The sequence below is a fragment of the Gorilla gorilla genome, chromosome 4, assembly GCF_029281585.2.
Source record: "Gorilla gorilla gorilla isolate KB3781 chromosome 4, NHGRI_mGorGor1-v2.1_pri, whole genome shotgun sequence".
Lineage (NCBI taxonomy): Eukaryota > Metazoa > Chordata > Mammalia > Primates > Hominidae > Gorilla > Gorilla gorilla.
In genome coordinates this window covers 115080909-115092002 of record NC_073228.2, presented here as the reverse complement: position 1 = coordinate 115092002, position 11094 = coordinate 115080909, and the positions used below count along the sequence as shown (strand labels likewise).

Here is an 11094-nt window from a genome sequence, read left to right as displayed (position 1 = left end):
GCCACTGAACAGCAAGGACCCAGGAAGGTCCAGATGATGTGGACTGGTTATGTGGCCACTATTTCTCCTGCTAAGAGTTCATGGAGGAAGGCCCTTTCCCCCACACAACCAGATGTCACTTGAAGAGGAATGGGAAAGGGAGACATATAAAAGACTGAATATTCATTTGGAAAAGACCAAGGTATCCAAAATAGGTTACTGAAGTTAGAAGATAATGTGATACCATAAATTGTTCAGTCAAAAAGTTTTGCCTTCTCAATTCTCTCCAATCAGACCCTTCACAAACCCCCACTACTCATTGCAGAAGATCAGCTCACATACAGAACAGTAGGTACCTCCATTTTCTTGGCAAATATGCACACGATGGGCATGTTTACAGTTTCCATGCACAAAACTATAAAAGCATTTATTCCAAGTTATCATTATTGGTATTAAAATACTTTTAAACCAAATTTTCTATGCCTTGATTTCTTTTTATTCCTTCTAGTCATATATCCCTACATCATCAAAAAGTCTTCCCTGCTTTCATATTTATTTTTTGCTGCTTTTCATTATTTGTAGGTCACATCCTTTCTTAAATTGATATAATACAAGTTGTATGTATTTAGCTTCTATAATCTTTCCTTTTCAATAGATCTTTATGTTCCCTTAATCCCATTTTTCCTACAATACATATCATTTTTTAATATTTAATCCTTACCAGGTATAGAAGGAGATAGAAAGGAATACTAAGTTAGATGTCTCTTTAAAATAGAGTGGAAACAAATTATCTTTGACATGTCACATACCACACATCAGCCTTCTCAGCTATTATATTACATCATAAATATTTATAATATGATCCCCACTATCATTTTTCTCTCCATCTACTTAATGTTTCCAGAGTTAGACTTGAGTTTAGCTTCCTCAAAACTTGCTGCACAAAAGTTCAAAAGACTTTCTATTTACTTTTTCCCATTAACTCCCTGCAAATGTTTAGATTTCCTTGTACAAAGTAGCAGTTTACACATATAACTAAGTGGGGATCATTCCTTGGCTGGAAATTCAAGGGGCTTGCCAAAATAAAAGCTCCAGTGTTTCCATTATTCCCATGAAAATTTGTTTCAGTTTCACTTTTCCTCCAAAGAGATGAACACTTACATGTGCTATTCCAAAATGAATGAGTTAACCCCCATTTCTATCCCAATTCTCTCACAAACACACCTCAATTCTTATTTGAATAAGAATTATGATCATCTCAAAGTGGCTTTCAAGGGATTCACCATAAATGTATATTTTAGCAGGAAACAGAAAATCAGTACCATATTCACTGGAAGTAAATATATAAAAGGAGAATCGCTCATCCCCAATGGATCTAATGTGTCCATGGATCTACAGTAGTAAAAATAATGAGTAGTAGAGGGCCTACCTCAAGCTTCCACCAGGCAGCTCTTCACAGTGAATTACACTGGGCCTAATGATGCCAATCTGCCTGTTGAGTGGAACTCCCAATAGGCTTCTCATGGAAAACACTGACAGCATCAAGTATAGAGAAAGGCATAGTGAGAAAAAAAATCACTTCAACTAATCAGTACCGTTTGCTACCCAGACAAATAAATAATACAGAGTTCTGTAACTTTTCAAATCAATTACACTATGCACACTATATGTTCATCAGCATTTTCACTAACATTTACTGCATCAAAAGCCATGGTGATCATATTAGTGTTATTAATCTGAGCTATTGTGTTTGTAACGTGGGATGTTCTAATTCTATCATCCCCTGTGTCCTTCAGAATGAAGATTCTTAATGTAGAAGGAAAACACAGATGTAATACACAAGAAATGAAACAAAAACACATAGTTCTGAATTTAAATTACAAGTATTATTGTTAATATATGTATACATAATAGGAAAGCCTGGAAACAACGGCAAATCTGTCACAGTAAGCACCTCTAGGGCCCAAATTACGATCTTGAAATACCATTTCCAACTAAAAGAAATGAAGACTTTTTGGAGAAATGGCTTATTCCCTATTTAGGGCAGAAAATGTACAGACAACCTCAGAGTATCTTAAACTAGACAACAAGGAAGCTCTCAGAGACTACCAGAATCATATTAATAGGATTCAGGGACCAACCTGAAGAGGCTCCTACTGACCAAAGATGTGGAATGAAGGCAACAGCTGGAAAGTATGCAGAATTAGAAGAGAAGAGGACCAAGACTCTGGAAAATGTCGATATTTACTGGCCAAGTAGAGACTATACTAGTAGAGAAGAAATCGACTGAGAGGCAAGGGAAAAGAAAACAGAGAGGCTGTTATAGCATAGAAACCAATGGAGAACAGTATCTCAAGGAGAGTGTGGTCATTGACATCAAATATTACTAAGAATTCAAATAAGGTAAGGACTGAAACACAACCAATAGATTTAGCACTTTGGCACCCCTAGCTAGAGCTATGGCATAGGGCCAATCAAAATATTTGAGTGAGATCTATAAACCATATGCCACAGGGCTTAGACATTTTATTTGTAAGGCAAAACATCTCCAAAACGAGTATGAGTCAATCTGGGGTATGCATGTCTATATATGTGTTGGTGGGAACAGGTAGGAGTGAAAGAGTTTACAGAGAAAAATGGCCAACTATGTCAATCTACTGAGAAAGACTAATAAATAGCAGGACAGTAATTCATAATAAGGAGACCACTGGTGTCTAAACTCAAGTCTCGCTATTTCAACTGTGCCAGAAATGTGGGCATTTTGAGAATTCATAGATATCTTAAAAATGCTTTTAAATACCTGAGAATAGTAAAATACACCAAAAAGCAAAAAATCTATTCCCCAAAGTGTAGCTTATATAAAGAAAGAATTCATGAATGTGAAAGTGAAAAGGCCTGGGTTGAAGAAGGAAGCAACTGCAGTTCAGAGTAAATATAATAAGGGAAATGTTCTCATGGGCAAATGTCTCTCTTTTTCTTTCTGTGAGTGTGTGTGTGTGTGTGTGTGTGTGTGTGTGTGTGTGTGTGTGTGTGTGTGAATATATTTATTTAGGAAACCTTCTATTCTACTTTTCAAACCCTTATTCTGTCCTATCTAGGCTGTCATCTCAGAAAAGATTGCTAATTGACTGATCTTCCTGTCTCCAGTTTGCCCTTACACCAATTCATCTACCAAAAGATGTCTAAATTTCTCTCTCTGAAGAAATGCTGTGCTAATGTTGGTCGCAGTAAAACTCCAATGGCTCCCACCACCTACCAAGGAAATTTCAAAGCCCTCCATGACATAGACCCTTTCCAAAACTTTATGCTGATGCTGCAGCTCAACTGGAAAACTCATTTCCTTCCCTTTCCCTTTCTTCTGTATCTCCACATGTCAAGGTCTTGGTGATTATTAAAGCCCAAGAAAAAGTAAATCTTTTAATGAAGCATTTCCTGTTCATCTCACTTCTGTGTGATAGCTTCCTTCTCTGGATCCCTCTATTACTCATTCTGCCTCTTTTATAGAATTTTCAAAACACAGCCTTATTTCATGTTTACCAGAATAGAGTTTATCTCATCTACTAAATTTTGCATTCCTTGAAGATTGGGTAAATATCTTACTCTCATGTGCATACCTTATAATGAGCTATAAAAAGCCTTGAATCTGGTACCTGCTGGATAAAGCCTTAATAAAGTGAAAAATAATATATGTAAAATGAGAGAAGCTAAATTTTAGAGGTTCTTAGGGAGCATATATAGAGTACAGTTACAGAACCAAAGAATCTGACTACCCGTGAACATGCTAAAATATCAACTTATCTTGATACCTCAGACAAAAGTTAAATTTAAACCCTAAAAGATGGTTTAGTAGCCAGATGACCAGATAAAGATAATAGCCAGCCAGTAAGCTACATGAAGTATAAAACCACACCACATTCACGCTTGGTTCCCAAGACAATGTTGCATTTCACCTAGCAGATAGTAGGACATCAATAAATAATATTATTTAGTAAATTCATTAATTACTTCACTGAAATACATATGAAGCATATCAGTGTTTCAGGGGGTGTTTTTGGTGCTTGGGTTATAGCAGAGTATATAATAGGCAAGATCCTTGCCTTCATGGGGCTTACATTCTCATGACAATGGGCAAGCAAAACAAATGAATACGATACCTGTAGTTATAATTACCTGAAGTCATCAAAAAAACAAAACTGGAAGATGGTGATAGAGGGTGTCTCGGAGGAAGGGGACTAACCGTATATTGGATAGTGTGGGGATCCTCATGGATGAGGGGTCATTTGTACTGAAAGGTCAACGGCAAGAAAGCCAGTCATGGAAACTTACAAAGGGATCTGACACCATGTCAATCAGCAGATTGCTAGTATCAGCATCAAGCAAACAACATCAGACCTCAGGGAAACAGGGGAATTGCCATGTCCAAAGGGCCAAGACTGCAAAACACCACCTATGCTGCTTGAGTACCTGCCAAAAGAGATCCTGGTTCCATCCTTGGAACCTTGCCATGAAAGAAGAGGGCTCAATCTCTGCAGCCATTTCAACAGAGAAAATGACTCTTAAAGTGTCACCAGTGAAAAGAGAGGAGAGCAAGCTGAAACGGATATCGGCAGTGAATTTTCCTCAGTACTGAATCACATCAAAGACTTCAAACACCACATGGACAATAGATTTAGTGCAGTGAATAAGACTCTCAAAGCACTGACAAACGACACTGAATAAAGGCTTAGGGTATCTGATAGGAAATTGGAGAAACTTCAAACCAACATACCCTTCATGCATTCAAGAACCATGCAAGGAGTTCTTTACCTGCTGGGAAGTTTTATGCATCTATACATCGTTGGGAAACTACTAGGTCCTCCACCAGTTGTTTATACATCAACCACCCAGGCAGCTGACATCACCATCGGCACACCAAATCCCTGGAGCGACTGGTAACCACTGCACATGGAACAGAGCCACTGCTGCACCAAGATAACTGCAAATCACACCAACAAAGCTGACAATCCCCAAGGCACCTGTGCAACACCTGCCACCATCTTGCAGCAGGACCACAGACAACAACACAACTCCACCCACAACTACCAAACCAAGTCAACATCACACCAAACTACATTTAAAAAAGAGAGCCAGTCATGCAAAAATCGGGTAGCAAAACTGTCCACGGAGAGAGAACAATAAGGGCAAATGCCCTAGGAAAGTAGTAAGCTTGGCAGTTTCAAAAGACAGAAAGGACAATGTTCCTGGGAACTCATAAACCAGGGGAAGAATGGGAAGAGGTGAGGTGGCTTTTTTTTTTTCTATGAGAATGCTTTATTAGGCAAAACCACATACTATGGAAGTGCTTTAAAATGCAACAGGAGGAGACGTGAAGACACAAATAAAAAGTACATAGTGACACGTGGCTATCAGAATATACTAAGTACAGAATCCACACTGCTTCCGCCCTTTACAGAGTCTAGAGCCTATTTTGGGGGTTTTGAGAGCCACAGTTAAGAGTTTGGAATTTATTCTGAGCACATTGGAAAGCTATGGGAGGGTTATATAGCTATCAATCAGAACAATTTGGACTGGTTTACATTTTTCAAAGTTTATATTAAAAATGGATTATAGCAGGATGTCCAATAAAGAGATTATTTCAATAGGCCATTTGAGATGTAGGGTGTTGAACTGGATTAGGGTAGAGATGAAATGGACATGGCAATGATGATAGGGTTTGGAAGAAGTAGACTGCTGTGGGAGTAATAACAGAAAAGAAATGGAGTTGTGAAGAAATCTGGAAATAAAAGTGAAAATAAAAGTAGAGAAGTAAATAACAGTATTTCCCAAAGAGCTCAAATTATTTATTGTCCCTTAACAGCCTTCACTGGCCACTCAGTCAGAGCCCTGACCCAATTCCTATCTTTCCTTCATTTTCCTCATTCCACACAACTTTACCATTAACAATAATTATGATGTATATAACATAAAAGTTCCAGTACTGCCTGAAGATCACCAGCTGTATTTATGAAATATATTTCACATAATAGGTATGGAAAACTGATGAAACACCTTTCCACAGAGTGAAAAAAGGAAAATCACCTGACATAGTCAAGATTTATCATTGAAAGTGTTCCCTTTAGAAAAATGGGGACATGAACTATGATCTCTTTTCGCTGTAGTATACTTCCTTTCTCTTCAGCTATCTGCCCTCTGGCTTAGTATGATTCACTTATATTAGAAACAACTCAGCCAGGGGGTTAAATTATCACTTTCTATGTTGCCAAAAGACTCACTCTAAGGGATACTTCTATGATAAAGACAAAGCAATGATACAAACCAATCAAACCAAAGTATCTGTCTGTGTGATAAATACATTCACCTTTAATAAATAGTAAGTCAGAAGAAAGAAAAGTACTAATTGCAAAGCATTTATTTTGAAGTGTATTTCCGTTTTTGTTCAAAAGGACAGAACCTGGGAGACAAATTGTTCACAATTGTAGCATATTATTACAATCTATGTATAAATTTCCTTAATAATAGCAACTGCCCTATTGCATAATCGATTTCATTGTTATTGATGGAATATAAAAAGCCACATGGAAGCAAGTAAAGTGGGTCATTATTTACTTTTTAGTTTATATTTATGCATCTGGAAAAGATGGCCATAAAATCCCCCTCAGATTGATTCAACTTTAGACAGGCTTCTTCCTAAGGCCTCTGACCTCCTTTTTAAAATGTGTTTCCTTTAGAAAACTTTCCATTATAAATTCTTGCTCTGCTACTTTAAGACATAAATATTCTACAACCCAGGAATGTCTTTCTCAAGAACCTGGGAGCCATCCCTTTTGACATGTAATCAAGAAAGATAGTGCCCTCTCAGCCTCTGTAGGAGAGTGGGAGCCTGACTTCAATAAGCACCAATGGCCCAATCATGTTGATCAGCCCTCCACTAACATCCTCCCGTAATTTTCCACCAGCTCACCCCAGTGCTTAGAAACTCCTCCCCCTTTGGTTTAGTGGAGTTGAGTTCAATCCTTCTCCTCTATTGCAATTTTCTTCAATGTCTTTTTTTTTTTTTGCCCGTTTAGCTAGTCTAGTGCAATTTTTCTTTTACACATCAAGTGCCAGAATGAGGACCTTAAACTGTGTCTCTACTGCCTGTGAAGGTATGTCAGCAGAGTGAGGGGCTCAGAAACCCATGTAAGGTGCTAGTGAATGAACAAAAGGATGACTCTGCAGACCTAAGACCTCAAAAGTATTAAACTCTCAAAGATAAGGACTTCTCCTTAATATCCCAGGCTGTGTACCCCAAAGAAAAGAGAAGGCTTGCTGCACAAGTTTTGCCTCTGGACAATGGCTAAGCATGTAAAGAGGAAAAAAAATACTTTTAAGAAGATCATAGTCCCCAGATTGGCACATATCCCAGCCCCAGAGAGCCTAAACTGGTTCACAAGGGGAGAGGAGCAGTAAGGAACAGTGAGTCATAGGCAGAGCCCCATACCTGAAGGGGTAAGAGGCAAATTCTGCTTGTAATCAATGCATAAGTCATTAGAGAATACAACAGAAGTAGGGATGGAGGGCATTCTCTCCAGCTTTCGCATGATAAACGTGATATTAAAATTTTTAAAAAGATGGCTCTTTTCCAACTTTGGAAGCAGAAAAAGTCATTGTGGTGACCTGGAAAAAAAAAAAAAACTATTAGGGTCAGAGAAGGAAACTATAAGGATATTGAGGTGAGGAAAATGAAGATAATTATTGCTATGGTTGTTTGTGATTACATGAGGCTATCCTCGAAACCTCAGAGATCCAGAAGGGAAATACCTAGAGGAAGGAGTAGAGCCCAGCTGCTATAGGGTGACAGCTACATTCCTAGACTGGTGCAGCTGGGTAATGTGCGCTACGCTTAGCAAACAATAACTAGTGCATATTATGCACCAGACATTGTGCTAAGTGTTAGAGCTACAAAGATGGAAGACGACAGAGGCTCTCAACATCCTAATGGGGTCCAATATTGTGGAAATAATGTAATGTTATCAATGGTAATAGGAGTATGGAAAGTACTGTGGAAAAAAGGCAATAACTGAGTTTGGGAATAATCAGGGAAATCTTCACTGTGTATGACATCCAAATTGTGTCTTTAAGGATAAAGTGGTTCACCAGATGGACAAGATATGAGAAAGGGCATTCTAGGAAGAAAGACAATCTATTTTAGGATGGGGGCCTCGAAAATTAAGGTGACTGTTGGAATGGCAGCCTATTTACATATTTTGAAAGGTAGGGTGAGAGCAGATTGTAAACTCTCTTAAGAACTATGACTGAGACAACCAGATTTTAATTATAAAGGTAATTTTGAGGATAAAAGATAATCAATGAGGAGGATGAATGTTAAGGAGATGAAATTAGGGACCAGGACACATATTAGGTTATTCCAGAAATAATATAACTGAGAAAGGTTGACAGTTTCAACAAAGATAGTAGCAGTAGGGGTATAGATAAGGTGCAGGACCTGAGGAATCTTTAATGGTTAGGAAATAAGGGAGTAAATTGGAAGATAAGGAACGAACAAAACCTAAGAAAAGATTGAGGCTACCTCCTTGAGAGACTGGAAGTGTAAGAAAAGACAGGAAGAGAGGCAGTGTTTCTGGAGGAGGATAAAATATTCAGATTCAAAAATCAGGCCTACAGCTCAGAAGAAAGCTAGGGACTGCAGATGCATATTTAAGACAAGAACACTGGGTTATAACTGAAAATATAGGAAGACAAGAGACAAGAGGCTGAGGGGAGGGCCTTGGAGAAAGCCCACACTTAGCCAGTAGGTGAAGAAAGAGAAACCAGTGAAGAAGGCAGAGGAGGATCAATGAGGTATGCAGGAGATTTTACCAGCAGACATGGTGTAGGTGGGGCCAAAGGAATGAATTTCAGAAGGTCTGTATAATGAAGACTATGAAATGCCAGAAAGATACTGACTAATGTAAGGACTGAAAATGTTTCTGTTGAATTTGGCCGATATAAGGAGATCTTACTGTTAGCAGCTTTAGTGACCTGATGAGACAGAATCAAGATTGACCCAGACAGTGAAGACAATGAGAGATCAGGATGGGGGAACACAAGTGAACAGACATGACCTTCAGGAATGTGAATCATCAAGGGAACAAGAGAAACACTTATTTTGTCTTTCAACATTCTTTTCGGCTATTATTTATGACATTAAAAGAATTTATAGAACTTACCAAAGAATTTATTGTACAAGTGTATTTAATTGATATGTTCTTAAGAAATGCTTTATAAATTACTTTCTGCTTGATTCTTCTAAAGCATTCAGAAACACTCGATGTCACTTTTGATTGATCTTCAACTGGCATTTTTCCTAACACATGTTTTATATTTTTCTACTCCCAGAACCTGTCAGGTTGTTAATGATCTATAAAAATCCACTTTCACACCCTACAGGAATTCACTCTTAAATGAGTCACAGGAAATCATTTGTTAATGTGAAGGGTCCTTTTGTAATACTTTTAATTAGTTTTATACAGGGGAACTTTTTGTAAGTCACATTTTCTTAATTCAAACCAGAACACGTAGGAGATACCACATATAAGTTTGGCATTTTTTCAAAGGACACCAATGACTTGGAGCAATAAATGTGGGGTCACCGTTATTGCCTGGATAAAAGAATTCAGGGTGCTGCATATATACCTACAACCCATCCTCCAAAGACAGTAAATTCCTGATCATTTCCAATGAGCTGTTGGAAACTTGCCCAAATCCTTTGCTTTAGTATTTTTTCCGTGAATATCATGAGTTCAGTGCAAATATCTTTCAGGGAACTTGGGTTAAAATCATTTCTTCTTCTCTATACTTCAAATCAAATTACACTGAGAAAACTATTGTTTTTTATCATTGCTACAACTTTTCTCTGACTGCTCTCAGTTTTATTGAAAATTCATTTTCCATTTATTTGGAGACTCTTAAGTTGTCAGTAGTTAAATATTAAATTCTATGGCAAAAGCCAAGGTATGGGAGTGAGAGATACAGAGATTAACATTAAATGTATTTACCCTCCAAGAAGCATATATTCTGTATGTTTAGGGAAGATAAAGAAAACAAACTCTGCCTCTTTTTATGGGTTCTTGCTCTATGACTATGTGTCCTTTTATTTCATTGGGAGAAGGGTGAGAGAAGAATTGGAAAAGGTACAAATAGCATAATCCCACAATGAGTTACCACTTGACAAATTAGCATAAATCTCTTTCTTCCCTGGATTTGGGGCTGACAGTTTTACATAAATTTCATACCATATGTTGAGATTTACTTCCTTAAGGGTTTTTCCTAGGTTCTCTTTGACATACATAGATTGAGTTGTTTACTCTTCTTAGCTAAATTAGAGACCCGTATCTTTTTGGATTTTTTTTAAGTGTTAAACAGAAAGTAAACAAGTTCATATAACACAAGACCAACAAGGCTAAGACTGCACACACACACACACACACACACACACACACACGCTGATAACTCTGTAGAGGTAATGGTGATAATGATTTGGCTGTGTCCCCACCCAAATCTCAACTTGAATTGTATCTCCCAGAATTCCCATGTGTTGTGGGAGGGACCTGGGCAGGGGGTAGGTAACTGAATCATGGGGGCTGGTCCTTCCTGTGCTATTCTCATGATAGTGAATCAATCTCACGAGATCTGATGGGTTTATCAGGGATTTCTGCCTTTGCTTCTTCCTCATTTTTCTCTTGCCACTGTCATGTAAGAAGGGCCTTTCACCTCCCACCATGATTCTGAGGCCTCCCCAGCCATGTGGAACTGTAAGTCCAATTAAACTTCTTTTTTGTTCCCAGTTTTGGGTGTGTCTTTATCAGCAGTGTGAAAACAAACTAATACAAATAGGTATGTTAGTTAGCCTGAATGCGGTATTTTCTGAAGTATACATATATCAAAACATCAAGCTGTACATCTTAAATATATCTTATATAATTTTTACATCAATGATATCTCATTAAATCTGTTAAAAAACGACATTCAGACTAGGTACTATTGGAATGTCCAATAAAGCCATGTCTATTTTTAAGTTCCAGGATTTTAAGTTCCATACACTGCAGAGTGTGTGGGTTTGTTACATAGGTAAAC

The 11094-nt window shown here is 37.8% G+C and overlaps 1 protein-coding gene across 2 annotated transcripts in view; it reads right to left on the bottom strand.

The window, feature by feature from the left end:
* CAMK4 (calcium/calmodulin dependent protein kinase IV) overlaps positions 1–11094 on the bottom strand; it is a 266138-nt gene that overhangs the window by 213661 nt on the left and 41383 nt on the right. The window lies entirely within an intron of this gene.